Genomic DNA, 18,026 nt, shown 5'->3' on the forward strand with positions numbered 1-18,026 from the left:
TCAACATTTTTCCTTCTTTTTGGCGAAAGCGCGTCATTAACACCTCTTCTCTCCAGCACTGAAGATGTCTCTACATGGGGCTGCGGCAGCCGCCATTATCTGCATAAGGGTTGTGACTTCCACAACTCTATAAGGCGAGTGTAATCTCTTGCACACTGCACTTTTAACATCTGGTAAGACCCTATTTTGTGCTCTTTGTCCTCAGCATTTACATATCAGATGAAGCAAGACAAAGTCAATATCAAACCTTTATCAAGCTTTGCCACATGACTTAAGCTGGTGTCACACATAACGACGACGACAACGACGTCGCTGCTACGTCACCATTTTCTGTGACGTTGCAGCGACGTCCCGTCGCTGTCGCTGTGTGTGACATCCAGCAACGACCTGGCCCCTGCTGTGAGGTCGCCGGTCGTTGCTGAATGTCCAGCTTCATTTTTTGGTCGTCACTCTCCCGCTGTGACACACACATCGCTGTGTGTGACAGCGAGAGAGCGACGAAATGAAGCGAGCAGGAGCCGGCACTGGCAGCTGCGGTAAGCTGTAACCAGCGTAAACATCGGGTAACCAAGGGAAGACCTTTCCCTAGTTACCCGATGTTTACGCTGGTTACCAGCCTCCGCTCTTGCTGCCAGCGCCGGCTCCTGCACTGTGACATGCGGCTGCAGTATGCATCGGGTAATTAACCCGATGCATACTGTAGCAAGGAGAGCAGGAAGCCAGCGCTAAGCAGTGCGCGCGGCTCCTTGCTCTCTGCACTGTGACATGTAGCTGCAGCACACATCGGGTTAATTAACCCGATGTGTACTGTAGGAGAGCAAGGAGCCAGCGCTAAGCGCGGCTCCCTGCTCTCTGCACATGTAGCACAGCGACGTTATGATCGCTGCTTCTGCTGTGTTTGACAGCTAAGCAGCGATCATAACAGCGACTTACAAGGTCGCTGTTACGTCACCGAAAATGGTGACGTAACAGCGACGTCGTTGTCGCTGTCGCTTAGTGTGACACCAGCTTTAAGAAGCCAAATCAGACACACTATTTGAAGACACATTTTGATTTGTTTGCCCCTCAGTGCAAAGCATTTAATGTATTTATATTATTGATCCTGGTGCTCTGACTTCAATTTTATACCTTCCTTTTTCTAAACTTATTATTGGTCATACTGCATTAATCCCTTCCCACAAAAGAACGTTGTATTCACATCCTGGTAAAAGGGTCCTCACGTGTGAAGGGCGCTCAGGAGCAGAGTTCTCTCCACACTTGGCAGATCCAACTACGGTATATTAAACGACCGGAATCTATCTTCTGAGTTCCAGTCACAACTGTTGACAATTGAAATGCCGCTTTAAATCTGTGAGAGAAGCATTTAAATGGAATGCACACCTACTCGCATCAGCACATGCAGCACGATCGCAGGGAACAGATAGGTTACTAAGACAGCCAGTGGTCTGCTTAAGACCCCTGCAGCGGTCATTTTGATCCTCCTGTGAGGCTCAGGGGTAAGCGGAGCTCCATAGGGAACCAAGATTTTCACTACCGTACATACTTCAATACTGTGGTATCGCGGCATATGGCATACGCGATCAAACAATTGCTGGTTGAAGTCTTCTACATCAAAATAAAAATACTTGTGTCCTTATAGTTGAGACTAAAATCGAACTTTTTGGAGACAGCCATAAACGTTACATTACAGGAGAAGGGGAAACAAAAGGCGCAATAGGGTCTTACCCGGTAATAACCGTGTGAAGATATACATAGGTACACTCACCTGATGAGGTTGTGCCAGTCACAACCCCTTATTGAGCATGTGAGTGTCGGCGTGGTTCAAGCAGCGGCCCCGTGGAGACGTAGTGAAAAATATATATGTACGGTATATATATATGTGAGAAAACGGGTTTTAGCCGCGCTAAAAAAACACTGTTGTCAGGATGTTAATAAAAATCTCTTATTTCAGCATTCCAACGCGTTTCAGAGACAAGGACCGTCTCCTTCAGTTTCCCTGAAAACTGAGAAAATATACACACAGTATGCAGACCGGTTACTTATAAAGGAGTCCATACCGCCACGTTGACATCTATGACGTCAATCCTCTCATGGTAACGGAGTGACTCATAGACACGTGAAACTGCAAGGGAGGAGTATTGTCTTCTAACAAGAAAAAACATATATAAAGGCATGAAAATAAGAAGCATGAAATAAAGAATGGAAAGAAAAAATATAAAAATAAAAATATATGGAGAATAAATATATACTGTTTTTTTCAGCGTGTCAATATGATAACAGACGTATGTGTTTGATGTGATTCCCGAACCCCAAAAAGGGTAAGACACTGAGTTCAACACAGGGTGGTTAGTAATCATCCATTGCTCCAAAGCTGACTGGTTACAGGGGAAAGGAAGATTAAGAGATTTCTCTAGTGCCACAGTGAGGAAATAAATGAATATATGGGGGAATCAAATGTGCTGATTTAATAAAGGAATGTGCATTGGGAATGTATTGGTGACATCAACCCAAGGGAAGATAGGAATATAATCAAGGTGTTAGAGGAATTCCTAGAAAGCAGGGGACAGTGGACGTGAAGGGGAAGAAGAGCGCCTGCGCGAAGACACTGAGCAGGTTCTCAAAGGGAGAGTCTATGAGTCACTCCGTTACCATGAGAGCATTGACGTCATAGATGTCAACGTGGTGGTATGGACTCCTTTATAAGTAACCGGTCTGCATACTGTGTGTATATTTTATCTTTTCCCTGAAGAAGGAAATGGTCCTTGTCTCTGAAACGCGTTGGCATGCTGAAATAAAAGAGATTTTTATTAACATCCTGACAACAGTGTTTTTTTAGCGCGGCTAAAACCCGTTTTCTCACATATATACATACATATATATTTTTCATAAACGTTACATTTGGAGCGGTGTCAACAAGGCCTATGATGAAAGGAACACCATTCCTACTGTAAAGCACAGAGGTGGATCGCTGATTATGTGGGGTTGTGTGAGCTGGAAAAGCAAAGGAATCTTGTTCAACGTTGAAGGAAAGATAAATGCAGCACGTTATGAGCAAATATAGGAGGCAAATTTGCACTCATCAGCCCGGAAACTGCGCATGGGATGTAGACATTCCAAAATGACAACGATCCAAAACACAAGGCCAAGTCGACTTGTCATTGGCTACAGCAGAACAAAGTGAAGGTTCTGGAGTAGCCATCTCAGTCTCCTGACCTCAAAATCATTAAGCCACTCTGGGGAGAACTCAAGCGCACAATTCATGCAAGAAAGCCTAATAATTTACAGGAACTGGAGGCATTTTTCTAAAAAGAATGGGCAGCTTTACCATCTGAGAAAGAAAAGAGCCTCATCCACAACTACCACAAAATACTTCAAGCGATCATTGATGTTAGAGGGGGCAATACATGGTATTAAGAACTGGGAATGTGAACTTTTGATCAGGGTCATTTGGATGTTTTTGGTTGTCATTATGATTTAAAAAGAGAAAACACAGTAGTTTGACAATAAAAAGCTTCACCCAACCACTAACTATGAGTGGAAAAAAAAGTTTTCATGTTATTCACATTCTGAAAAAATGCCAAGAAAGCAAAAAACCTGCTGGGGTATGTAAACTTTTGAACATAACTGTATATTATATACTGTATATATACACATACTTAATTTTACTGACTTTCACTTAGTGTATAAGTGGAATTCTGTTAGTAAAAAAAAATACTGGAGGATAAGCTAATTACTACATTATATTTTACTAGATTCTGCCATCCATATATCTAACACGATCAGGTAATTTTTTTTACTAACAAAAAACAAACAAACAAAAAAAAAACATAACTGCAACCACTGCAACAAAAATTGAGCACAGATACCAAACAGTGATGAATGTCACTGATCAGTGCTCAGCTCACACACCGAGGTGGTGTAAAAATAAGAGTAGCAGAGCAAAAATGGTTCTGTCCGATAAATGACCACGGGCGCCGATCAGCGATGTTCATCACTGATTAGCGCTCAGCTCACACACTGGACACAATGAAGTGATGAGAAAGAAGGGAATTTTGTTTACTTACCGTAAATTCCTTTTCTTCTAGCTCCTATTGGGAGACCCAGACAATTGGGTGTATAGCTTCTGCCTCCGGAGGCCACACAAAGTATTACACTTAAAAGTGTAAACCCCTCCCCTCTGCCTATACACCCCTCCGTGCATCACGGGCTCCTCAGTTTTGGTGCAAAAGCAGGAAGGAGGAAATTTATAAATTGGTCTAAGGTAAATTCAATCCGAAGGATGTTCGGAGAACTGAAAACCATGAACCAAGAACAATTCAACATGAACAACATGTGTACACAAAAGAACAACAGCCCGAAGGGAACAGGGGCGGGTGCTGGGTCTCCCAATAGGAGCTAGAAGAAAAGGAATTTACGGTAAGTAAACAAAATTCCCTTCTTCTTTGTCGCTCCATTGGGAGACCCAGACAATTGGGACGTCCAAAAGCAGTCCCTGGGTGGGTAAAAGAATACCTCGGTAAAAGAGTCGTAAAACGGCCCCTTCCTACAGGTGGGCAACCGCCGCCTGAAGGACTCGCCTACCTAGGCTGGCATCTGCCGAAGCGTAGGTATGCACCTGATAGTGTTTCGTGAAAGTGTGCAGACTCGACCAGGTAGCCGCCTGACACACCTGCTGAGCCGTAGCCTGGTGCCGCAATGCCCAGGACGCACCCACGGCTCTGGTAGAATGGGCTTTCAGCCCTGAAGGAACCGGAAGCCCAGAAGAACGGTAGGCTTCAAGAATTGGTTTCTTGATCCACCGAGCCAAGGTTGACTTGGAAGCCTGCGACCCTTTACGCTGGCCAGCGACAAGGACAAAGAGTGCATCCGAGCGGCGCAAGGGCGCCGTACGAGAAATGTAGAGCCTGAGTGCTCTCACAAGATCTAACAAGTGCAAATCCTTTTCACATTGGTGAACTGGATGAGGACAAAAAGAAGGTAAGGAGATATCCTGATTGAGATGAAAAGGGGATACCACCTTAGGGAGAAATTCCAGAACCAGACGCAGAACCACCTTGTCCTGGTGAAACACCAGGAAGGGGGTTTTGCATGACAGCGCTGCTAGCTCAGACACTCTCCGAAGTGATGTGACTGCCACTAGGAAGACCACCTTCTGCGAAAGGCGTGAAAGAGAAATATCCCTCATTGGCTCGAAAGGTGGTTTCTGAAGAGCCGTTAGCACCCTGTTCAGATCCCAGGGTTCTAGCGGACGCTTGTGAGGAGGGACTATGTGGCAAACCCCCTGCAGGAACGTGCGTACCTGTGGAAGCCTGGCTAGACGCTTTTGAAAAAACACAGAAAGCGCCGAGACTTGTCCCTTAAGGGAGCCGAGAGACAAACCCTTTTCCATTCCGGATTGAAGGAAGGACAGAAAAGTGGGCAAGGCAAATGGCCAGGGAGTAAAACCCTGATCAGAGCACCAGGATAAGAAAGATCTTCCACGTCCTGTGGTAGATCTTGGCGGACGTTGGTTTCCTGGCCTGTCTCATAGTGGCAATGACCTCTTGAGATAACCCTAAAGACGCTAGGATCCAGGACTCAATGGCCACACAGTCAGGTTGAGGGCCGCAGAATTCAGATGGAAAAATGGCCCTTAAGACAGCAAGTCTGGTCGGTCTGGTAGTGCCCACGGTTGGCCCACCGTGAGATGCCACAGATCCGGGTACCACGACCTCCTCGGCCAGTCTGGAGCGACGAGGATGGCGCGGCGGCAGTCGGACCTGATCTTGCGTAACACTCTGGGCAGCAGTGCCAGAGGAGGAAATACATAAGGCAGTCGAAACTGCGACCAATCCTGAACTAATGCGTCTGCCGCCAAAGCCCTGTGATCTTGAGACCGTGCCATGAATGCCGGGACCTTGTTGTTGTGCCGGGACGCCATTAGGTCGACGTCCGGCTTCCCCCAGCGGCAACAGATCTCTTGAAACACGTCCGGGTGAAGAGACCATTCCCCTGCGTCCATGCCCTGGCGACTGAGAAAGTCTGCTTCCCAGTTTTCTACGCCCGGGATGTGAACTGCGGAGATGGTGGAGGCTGTGGCTTCCACCCACAGCAGAATCCGCCGAACTTCCTGGAAGGCTTGCCGACTGCGTGTGCCGCCTTGGTGGTTGATGTATGCCACCGCCGTGGCGTTGTCCGACTGAATTCGGATCTGCCTGCCTTCCAGCCACGGCTGGAACGCCTTTAGGGCTAGATACACTGCCCTTATCTCCAGAACATTGATCTGAAGGGAGGACTCTGGCTGAGTCCAGGTACCCTGAGCCCTGTGGTGGAGGAAGACTGCTCCCCACCCTGACAGACTCGCGTCCGTCGTGACCACAGCCCAGGATGGGGGCAGGAAGGATTTCCCCTTCGACAAAGAAGTGGGAAGAAGCCACCACTGAAGGGAGGCCTTGGCTGCCCGAGAAAGGGAGACGTTCCTGTCGAGGGACGTCGACTTCCTGCCCAATTTGCGGAGAATGTCCCATTGAAGTGGACGCAGATGAAACTGCGCAAATGGAACTGCCTCCATTGCTGCCACCATCTTCCCTAGGAAGTGCATGAGGCGCCTCAAGGGGTGCGACTGGGCTCGAAGGAGAGATTGCACCCCTGTCTGAAGTGAACGCTGTTTGTCCAGCGGAAGTTTCACTATCGCTGAGAGAGTATGAAACTCCATGCCGAGATATGTCAGCGATTGGGTCGGTGTCAGTTTTGACTTTGGGAAATTGATGATCCACCCGAATCTCTGGAGAGTCTCCAGAGCAATGTTCAGGCTGTGTTGGCATGCTACCCGAGAGGGGGCCTTGACAAGAAGATCGTCTAAGTAAGGGATCACCGAGTGTCCATGAGAGTGTAGGACTGCTACCACTGTTGCCATGACCTTGGTGAAGACCCGTGGGGCTGTCGCCAGGCCGAAAGGCAGTGCCACGAACTGAAGGTGTTCGTCCCCGATGGCGAAACGCAGGAAGCGCTGATGCTCTGGTGCAATCGGCACGTGGAGATAAGCATCCCTGATGTCGATTGATGCTAGGAAGTCTCCTTGGGACATCGAGGCGATGACGGAGCAGAGAGATTCCATCCGGAACCGCCTGGTTTTCACGTGTCTGTTGAGCAGTTTGAGGTCCAGAACGGGACGAAAAGATCCGTCCTTTTTTGGCACCACAAACAAGTTGGAGTAAAAACCGTGACCCCATTGCTGAAGGGGAACAGGGATCACCACTCCTTCTGCCTTCAGAGTGCTCACCGCCTGAAGAAGAGCATCGGCTCGCTCGGGGGGCGGAGATGTTCTGAAGAAACGAGTCGGAGGACGAGAGCTGAACTCTATCCTGTAACCGTGAGACAGAATGTCTCTCACCCATCGGTCTTGGACATGTGGCAACCAGGCGTCGCAAAAGCGGGAGAGCCTGCCACCGACCGAGGATGCGGTTTGGGGAGGCCGAAAGTCATGAGGAGGCCGCTTTGGGAGCGGTTCCTCCGGCGGTCTTTTTAGGACGTGACTTAGATCGCCATGAATCAGAGTTCCTCTGACCCTTCTGTGGCCTGTTGGACGAGGAGAATTGAGACCTGGCTGAGGGCCGAAAGGACCGAAACCTCGATTGTACCTTCCGTTGTTGAGGTCTGTTTGGTTTGGACTGTGGTAAGGACGAGTCCTTTCCCTTGGATTGTTTAAAGATTTCATCCAATTTCTCGCCAAACAGGCGGTCGCCAGAGAATGGCAAACCGGTTAAGAACTTTTTGGAAGCAGAGTCTGCCTTCCATTCACGTAGCCACATGGCCCTGCGGACTGCCACTGAATTGGTGGATGCTACCGCCGTACGGCTCGCAGAGTCCAGGACAGCATTCATGGCGTAGGACGCAAAAGCCGACGCCTGAGAGGTTAAAGACACAACCTGCGGAGTAGAGGCACGTGTGACTGCATTAATCTCAGACTGACAAGCTGAGATAGCTTGGAGTGCCCATACGGCTGCGAATGCCGGAGCAAAAGACGCGCATATAGCTTCATAGATGGATTTCATCAGGAGCTCTATCTGCCTGTCAGTGGCATCCTTGAGTGATGCACCATCTGCCACTGCAACTATGGATCTAGCCGCCAGTCTGGAGACTGGAGGATCCACCTTGGGACACTGAGCCCAACCCTTGACTACGTCAGGGGGGAAGGGATAACGTGTGTCATTAAGGCGCTTAGTAAAGCGCTTGTCCGGAAATGCTCAGTGTTTCTGGACTGTATCTCTGAAGTTGGAGTGATCAAGAAACGCACTCCGTGTACGTTTGGGAAACCTAAATTGGAATTTCTCCTGCTGAGAAGCTGACTCCTCAATCGGAGGAGTTGGAGGAGAAAGTTCTAACACCTGATTGATGGACGCTATAAGGTCGTTTACTATGGCGTCCCCTTCAGGTGTATCCAGGTTGAGCGCGGCGTCAGGCTCAGAGCCCTGATCTGCCACCTCCGCTTCATCCTCCAGAGAGTCCTCATGCTGAGACCCTGAGCAGTGTGATGAAGTCGAGGGAAGCTCCCAGCGGGCCCGCTTAGCCGGTCTGGGACTGCGGTCCGTGTCGGAGTCCTCACCGTGGGACCTATGAGTCGCCCCAGGAGCACTTTGCTGCTCCAACCGAGGGGGGCCTGGGGACAATGATTCAACAGTGCCCGGGGCCTGTGTTACCGGTCTGGACTGCAAAGCTTCTAGTATCTTAGCAGACCATCTATCCATAGACTCAGAAAGTTTGTCAGCGAATACTGCAAACTCTGTCCCTGTCACCTGGACAGTGGCAACAGGTGGTTCCACCGGGGCCGAGGGTCCCACCAGTGGCTGAGGCTCCGGCTGAGTGAGTGTCACAGGGGCCGAGCATTGCACACAATGAGGGTAGGTGGAACCTGCAGGTAGCATAGCCGCACATGAGGTACAGGTTGCAAAATAAGCCTGTGCCTTGGCACCCTTGCTTTTTGCGGACGACATGCTGTTGTCTCCTCTTAGAGCAATCAGTGAGGGTATATAGCCAAAAGCCAATAGTGCGGCCGTACAGAGTAAATGTATACAATATAAGCATATAATATATACACTTCGGCACCCAGGGGGGCCAGCACCTAGTAACAGGTGCGGCTTACCGACCGCCCGCAGCGGTTGTGTGACCACCACATTCCCTGCCTGGGCCTCCCAGAGCTGTGGAGCTCGGTGTTGTCTCCCCTCTGAAGTTCTCCAGCGTCAGAAGTGCTGATAGGAATGGCTGCCAGCGTTCTGAGAGGAGGAGGGAGCCGTGGGCGTGCCTCAGAAAGTGCGGGAATCTTGTGCCCCGCAGTGCTCAGTGAGGGGGGAGGAGGATACCTCCGTATGCTCCAGCCCTCACCGCTGACATGCAGTCTAGCGTCCCGCCCTCACCCCTGACTGGCAGGCCGGGGGCGGGAGTTTGCGGTACTAGGCCGCAAAAGCCGGGGACTAAATTTATTAGCGCGGCCGGCAAACAAGCGCGGTCGGCGCGGTAGTCCCGGCGACGCAAAACACCCGGCTGGTGCTGCAGCGTCCATTACACAGGCGCTCTATGCGCCGTCCCCAAGGGGACACAGAGTACCTCAGAGGAGCAGGGCCTGTCCCTGACGATACCCGGTCTCCTGTCCAGCAGATTCCCCCAGGGGCTGCGGAGGGAGCACGGCCCCATGCATGGTGACCGGTTAGGATCCCACTTCACCCAGAGCCCCTAAGGGATGGGGAAGGAAAACAGCATGTGGCTCCAGCCTTTGTACCCGCAATGGGTACCTCAACCTTAACAGCACCGCCGACCAGAGTGGGGTGAGAAGGGAGCATGCCGGGGGCCCTGTTATGGGCCCTCTTTTCTTCCATCCGATATAGTCAGCAGCTGCTGCTGACTAAATTGTGGAGCTTGCGTGCATGTGTGCCTCCTTCAACACAAAGCATAAAAACTGAGGAGCCCGTGATGCACGGGGGGGTGTATAGGCAGAGGGGAGGGGTTTACACTTTTAAGTGTAATACTTTGTGTGGCCTCCGGAGGCAGAAGCTATACACCCAATTGTCTGGGTCTCCCAATGGAGCGACAAAGAAAAATACAAAATGCTGCATCCCTAAAGAAGGGTGTGGGGGAAAGGTGGAATGTAGGAGATTCCTAAAAATCACAGCAGCAGGACAAATGGAATAAAGCAGCAGCACAGTGGAAGCACTACAATGCCCAGCTAGCATGACAGCACAGGGTAATATTCAACTGCTCTGCACGTGGATTCTGACTGGAATGGCGATGTGCAGAGCAGCAACAGTATTTTGAACCTAATTATTTAGCTGCGAATAGTCAGTCTGCGCTGATTGACCAATTGCAGTGATCTGTGACAGTAAGGCTAGTTTCACACTTGCGTTGGACAGCTTCCGAAGCATTGCGTTGTGTGACAGATGCAACGGATGCGTTGCATATAGTGGCGCAATGCTACGGATCGTACAAAACAACGGAAAGCTTTTTTTTTTTTTTCTTCTTCTTTACAGTTTACCGGCAGCCGACTATTGTGAACGATCAGCCGATCGCTCTCAATAGCCGGCGGCCGAGCGCTCAGCTGGGCGCCCTCACATGCCAGCGGCCGGGCGATCAGCTGAGCGCCCTGACATGCCGGTGGCCGAGCATGCCGGCGGCCGGTCGCTCAGCTGAGCACTGTCACTTGTCGGCGGCCGGGCATGCCGGCGGGCGGTTGCTCAGCTGAGCGCTGTCACTTGCCGGCGGCCAGTCGCTCAGCTGAGCGCTGTCACTTGCCGGCGGCCGGGCATGCCGGCGGGTGGGCGCTCAGCTTCGGCCACCGAGAGACAACAAAAATAAAGTTTGTGATACAAAAAAAAAAAAAAGGAGCATGCACAGTGAAATCCTACAGATTGCGCTGCTCAAAAAAACGTTACATGCTGCGTTCCTTCCGCCCGACGCAGTGTCAAAATAACGATGCTGCATCGTCCAGCGGATGCAACGCAGAAACTTGCGTTACAGTGCGTCATCCATACAAGTCTATGGAGAATAGCGCAGTGCGTTAACAGACTGCGCTATTCTCCATAGTGACGGAATGCGCTGAACGCAAGTGTAAAAGTAGCCTAACAATCACCGCTGTCCTCCAATGTTTCAATGCTAAAACTGCTGTGATTGGCCGGTCACATTTGATCAACTAATCACAGGGATTGTGGCAGGTTGGACCACTGCTGTGTCACTGTCGATCCCCACATGGATTGGTATTGTCACACACAGCACTAAATCAGCACTTCACATCAATGTAAAAAGCTGTTTCATTGGTGTGAAGTGCTTCAATGCTACGATTGGCTGGTCTCATTTGACCGGCCAATCGCAGTGATTGCTGGTGTGAAGGGGCGGCAACACCCTGCTGGGCATCGAGGCAAGATGGCCTGTTGTCAGGGACACCAGCCATCTTCACTGGATCACCATGTCTTTTGACAAAGTGATTGTTCTCCCACAGGATGTACCGATACGTCCATTTGGGCAAGTCAGTGCAAAATAGGATGTGCCGGTACGTACAATGCCAGGAAGGGTTTAAAGCGTAAAGGCCCCGTCAAACACAGATAAATCTTTGGCAGATCTGTGGTTGCAGTGAAATCATGGACATATTGTTCCATTTGTACACAACCACAAACCTGGCACTGATTGTCCACAATTTCACTGCAACCACAGATCTGCCGCAGATTTATCTCTGTGTATGACAGGGCCTTAAATGTTGTTTTAATTTTAATTTCATAAATCAATAGTAACTTTGTAATATATCTAATCAGAGAAATCTGCTTTTTTCTCTGGCAGAAAAAAAAAAATCTGTATTCAGTGAAGACTTTCCCATTATTGAGATAGGAGATTGCAAATACTAATGAGACTCTATGACGATGGGACGAGGGAGGAGCTAGAGGCATAAAAAAAGCTAGAGGCAGAGGGAGGAGCTAGAGGCAGAGGGAGGAGCTAAATACATATCCCCGCCCCCTCTTCTATCTACATAGAATCTCATCAGTATCCGCCATCTCCTATCTCAGTAATGGAAAAGTCTTCAATGAAAACAGATTTTACCCCAGAATTGAAAATTCTGATAATGACTGATCAGTTCTGGTAAAAAAAGAAGCAAATTTGTCTGATAAGATATATTACAAAGTTGCTTATTTTTATGTGCATTATTGATTTATGAAATAAAGATTAACACGATGGTTTCGCTATAAGTATGTTTACTATTTTTTTTGTTTCAGAATATAATATTCTTGCTGTAACCGTGATTCCACACTGCTCATACATACCATAGGTGGGCAGTTGGGGGTCGTCTAACAAGCAGATGGAGTAATGTGTGAGGAGCTTTACTGTAGATTGTGCCACACAAAACAGATTAAGGGCTTCAGAAAAGATTTTTATGACGGGCCCAATCCTTTTTGGGCAGTAGACGTATAGATGTATATGCAATCAGAGTAGCATCACATCGTCTTGAGTTCCTAAAATCCTCAAATCGGCATATGTGACAACTAAATCCTGAACATGGAATTTACTGGAGTTAGAATATGAGAGACTGGAAAATGATTAATCACTTTCGTGCTGAGAGCACTTTATAGCCAAATCTGCTTAAGATGGATGTATCATGAAATGCCAGCAAAATGCCTAAATTCTCAAACAGAAGACATTCAGAGGAAAAAACAACTATCCACATGGTTTCCAGGATTGGAAATAGACTTCACAGGTCTTAAAGAGAAAGCTTCACTTCTAACATCAGCTTTATATTCAGTAAATGTAAATCTAAATCTAGGTTGATTTAGGGGTTTTTTTGTGTATTTTCGTAAATAGTTCTTACAGCTTAAGAAATTAAAGTGATATTGCAGTTTCAGAACAAAGGTTATTTTTTGTATAATTAAATAGACAACTTTCCAATGCAATTTCCGTATCAATTCTTAAAGGCTTTGTAATGCTCACGGCCAGTGTAGGGACAGCGAGCGGGATTAGTGGACCCACTGGACCACAGGGGGACCCAGGCTTATCCTTTAGTGAGAAGAGCTTTATCTAAGCACCTACTGGAAGGCGGACGCCAGGACAGTCACCGGGACTGTGGCAGCTGACCACCAGGACAGGAGACGGACTCTGGTACGGACACAGTTGCAGGCAAGATGACTGAGGCAGACAGGCAGGCGGGTACGGATAGGTATGGTAGGCACGACAGGTAGGTATGGGAAGGCAGGTACTGATGACGGACACAGGGATAACAGGACAGACGCTCGGGACCTGACAATTAGCTAAACAGATAGGACACTGACTAACTGAAGGTGTTGTGCAGGCACCTCACTTAATGGGAGGGTGCCTTAAAGACATAGTGCCTCTTAGCCATAGGCTTATCCATTTATCCCCCAGGCATTGCACAGTTTAAAAATTTTTGTAATATACTTCATTTTTATAACTTCTTGCCTACACACTTTGCTCTTTTACAAGCTACTTTCAACTGCTGCTCAGCAAGATCCATACAATATATTCAAGCATATGGGAATTTCCCTGTTTAAGTACAGGGGTGATCAGCTGAAAGGCTTTGACAGTGACATTCCTGTTCCTGGATTGCTGGTTATTAATTTTACTTGCTAACTGGTTAATAATGCTGATCCTTATTTGGGTGTTGCCCCTGATGAACTCCCTGAATACTATTGTGGAAGGGGGGAAATACGTCGGGTCCTAGCTATAAACTAAGTATATGCCACGGGGCACATTTTTTCATATTTAATTTAGCCTTGTTATTGCACATTGATGGGTTCTGGCAAGAGCCAAACCTTTGCTATTGAGCATATTGTTTATATATGTATAGCCTGATTTCTTTGTTATTACACATTGTGGATATATTGTGTCAGCACATTGAACGAATAATTGACTGACCTTGAACCTTAGGAGACCTTGTTTTATATGAATGGTTTATCATGTATGACCAGAGTATTCTATGTTTAGATACAGCTATTGTAGCAGACTAATTGGTCACCCCCTTCACTCCTGTTTTAGGATATGTATTGTGGGGTGTGGTGAACTGTTCTTGTTAATACGCATATGGTGATATTAGTATCAGCCTTAGTTCCTGATATATTGATAGAATCATTACTAGACAGAATGGGGGGTATTTATCTTTTGGACTGTGGGCAATTTTCTGTTAATCATCTGACCACTCATATTTAGATTATTTGAAGCTATATCTCACTATTTGTTTTTGTCCCTGCACCGAGTATAGCAGCACCATATGGCTTGTTCAGTGTGGGGTTATAGAGGGTCAGTCTTTATTGAGTGGGGGTGCCATCTCGTATTATTTAGGGTGCCAACCTCCGTGGCTAGGAAGGGATGAACAAGGGAATCTTGCCCTGGGTCTGTCCCCTCTGACTATACAATTGTGTACTTTTTTTTGTTGTGTTGTCTTATTCACATGGGTGTGTTTAATTTTTCATATATTTCAATTGAAAATAATAAAACTTCTGTTTTAAAGGGGCTTTAACTGTCCTGTTCCCTGATTAACAGTATAGTGTACAGATCTTTCAGAGCAGCAGTTGAAAGAGCCTTCTAAAGATACAGACTCAACACTGAGACAGCTTCTGCAAACTGTATCGGAAAAAAGCAACATAAGGTAATGAAGAAAATTGCAAAAAGAAAAAAATAAAACCTTTGCATTGCTTTTGGGGTAATAAAAAATAGGAATTCAAGGAACTGATACACACTGTTTCAATAAATGTTCTGTAACACTCATTTTACAGAGAATAGTCTTTATTTTAGAATCTTAGACTTCTCTAAACACCATTTTAGATTTGAAATGTATAACGGATCCACTTAAAAATTCTGTATTATCCAATGGTCCCAAAGTTACAGTCTGTATAACTGTGCACCAATCTATCCTCAAATCCCAGTGTTGGCAACAATCTTTGTTTCTTTGCCAGATCTCTCCTAGATGTAAACGGAAACAGTCAAAATGCTTGTCAGCGGACACATACAGATTACCTAAGCTACCATAATGACGTGGGAGAGGATGTTTTCCAGTATAAGATAATCGTACATGGTCTGATGTAAAGAAGACACTCTCTACAAATCAAATCATTTCTCTGCAGAAAGTGAGCCAGCAAGAAAAGCAGGGAGATTTCATCTCATGCTCGCAAAATTGTGACCGCAGCTATCAAATACGGTCACTTCCACTACCTTGCTCATTAAAAAAGAACCAGTCACCTCTACTCACGTCTATACAATTGTGATTGTTTGGTCTGGGGCATCTTTTCTTAAAACTCCACATTGTGTCGTTCCTTTTAGTTCTTGTAAAAATTGAAGAATAAATTAACAACTGTGTGTTACTAGTCTAGGACATGTCCAAAGACGGTCTCACATCGTCTAACCAGTGTCAGGAGACACCCCTTTAACAAAGAGAATAGTTAAGTCGAGTTGTCAAGTTATTCACAAATATTCGGGAGGAGCAAAATCATAACACAAAATTAACAGAAAAGAAGAAATACAAATATTTACTAAAACATACATGTTAGGAGAGCTGAGTGGTCCTCTAACAAATGCATAATACTGCAGGCATAGGATATGCATACGTGAATTAGACCTTTCACATTTCATGAGCATCACATTTTTAATGAGATCAGCCCCAAGTATTACCAAAACAATACTATGGGTTGTTCTTCCGGTTACATTTTCAGAAACACACCGCTCTTCTACCTCCTTATTTCCTGTTTGAGCCCTTTCAAGACTACTAGTAGAGGCAACGTTGCCTCTGCAACATAGGAAAAGACCAAGAGGACAAAAGCTAGTCAAATCTAGCGATTAAGTCTGTTTCAGCATGTCGCAAGCAGGCTCTAAAATGTACAGTCTAAGCTCTAAGTAGTGCACACGCCTTCGGTAGGTAACCCATCCGCTTTGAGACCACTGCATGGCTGCTAACCTAGGCAACTAGCTGTAAACTAAAGAATTAAATATCCCTTTGTTTTTGAGAATGAATAGGATTTGTAAAGGGAGCCGGTCACCAGATAAGGCGACTATAAGCTGCCACCAGCACCAGTGAGCTATTATATATAGCATTCCAGAATGCTGTATAAGTGCCCAGGCCACGATGTATAAAGGAAAATCACTTTTAGAATATTCACATATAAGGGGCATCTAGTCCGATGGGCGTCGTTGCTCTCAGGTCCAGTGCCCTCCTCCCTCCGTTCCAGCGCCTCCATACTGCTGCGATCGACATCCACTTTCTACCCAGCCGAGTATGGATGAAATGTCCTACGTCATACACACAAGCCATCATTGCGGTCCTGTGCAGGCGCTCTTTGATTGGCCCTGCTCAGGGCAGATTAAAGTACTGTAATATGCAGGTGCAATGAAAGCTGAAAGACCTCCCTCGCATGTGCACTACAATACTTTGCAGAGCAAATCAAAGAGCACCTGCACAGGACCGCAATGTCGGCTTGTGTGGATGATATAGGACATGTCATCCATACTGGGCTGGGTCGAATAAGGACGGCAATCGCAGCAGAGAGGAGGCGCCAGACCAAAGAGCAACAACAACCATCGAATCGGACCTCCCCCTTTGGTGAGTATTATAAAGGTGTTTTTTACATTCTCAAAGTAGGGAGGGAATCCAGCACAAAACGTCCATATAGACAAAAATTTGTGAAGATTAAAAAATCATCTTTAATTCCTAGTAAATAAAATACATGGTGAGGATAAAATTTCCTACACTTGACACATTTCAGACGCTGGGTCTTTAGTCATAATCATAAGGAGAAAACAAACTAGTGAAGTATAAATGGTCTAGTGAAAACCAAAAGAGGAAATGATGTGGTCAATGTAATTAATTATGCAAAATATAAAACATTAAATATGCAAGAGAGTATATACCCTTGAACCTAATAAATATACCAAAGAGCAGTTTGTTTGTTTAAACCTGCAGGTTGTCTGGTGTTCGTATATAATATCATAAAAGCTTTTTGTTGGTGTAACATTTGAATACGGTTTTCGCCCATATTATTAGTTATAATGTGTTTCAAGGCATGCACTTTAAAATTGCTCAAATCACCACAATGGGAATGTACAAATTGAGACCAAGCACCAGAAAGATTCCTAATAATGGGATTACGTATATCATAAATATGTTCGGCAAATGCGAACACGTAAGGGACGGCTAGTACAACTGACATACTGAAGCTGGCATTCCTGACAAGTGATGACAAATATAATAAAGGAATCATTACAATTCAAGAAAACCTTCATTTTTTAGAATCTTATTGTTAGCAGTGGACAGAATAGATTTTTCATTGGTCATATATGGACATAAGCCACATGCCCTCCTGCCACATTTAAAAGAACCTGTTAGTGAAAGCCAGTTACGATGTGGTTTTTTTTATACATTTTTTAGGATCATCGGAAGGAGAAATACTACTGCCAATACTTTTCCCTTTTTTGGAAACAAAATTGACCCACAAATCAAGAATCTGTCTGACTGTTTCATCTGAGTGTAAAACTGGGAGGTATTTTTTAATGATGCCAACAATTTGGGAATAGTTCACACTGAATTCTGTCGAAACATCACTTGACCTGCTGCAGGTTGTAATGAATGAGATATAGTGGAATCTTTGTATTTGAGGAGATTCTGGTCTGCATCGTGATTGAACTTACAATTGTACAATTTTACAAGCACTTTGCAATGTTACGTATGTAAGAACTTCAGACAACCACTTTAAGATGAAAATTATCAATAACATACTCTGCCTGGTATGGTTTTCAGGTTGCAAAACATATTGGAAAAGTTAAAACAAGTGATATGCCTACTGAAGGTCCTGAGGAGCTGGTACAAAGAATGTGCAAACGACAATTCTAGGACTACTACCAAACCCATAGCCAAGCACTAGATATAACACCTTGTATCAGCGGTCCTTCACTGATGAGAATTATAATACAGCGACTGTTTTCAATTTCCTAATATTTGTTCTTGAAATCATTATTCTTGGAAGATAAGACTTTTCTTTGTAAAAGGTCATAATTAAATCAACGGTTATCTTTGA

General features: G+C 46.2%; 1 protein-coding gene across 4 annotated transcripts in view; it reads right to left on the minus strand.

Moving 5' to 3' along the window:
* The window catches only part of ULK4 (unc-51 like kinase 4), a 1,163,168-nt gene that overhangs the window by 993,038 nt on the left and 152,104 nt on the right, over nt 1–18,026 (minus strand). The gene's annotated exons all lie outside the window — the stretch shown is intronic.

Source organism: Anomaloglossus baeobatrachus, chromosome 6, assembly GCF_048569485.1.
Source record: "Anomaloglossus baeobatrachus isolate aAnoBae1 chromosome 6, aAnoBae1.hap1, whole genome shotgun sequence".
In the NCBI taxonomy this organism is placed as follows: domain Eukaryota; kingdom Metazoa; phylum Chordata; class Amphibia; order Anura; family Aromobatidae; genus Anomaloglossus; species Anomaloglossus baeobatrachus.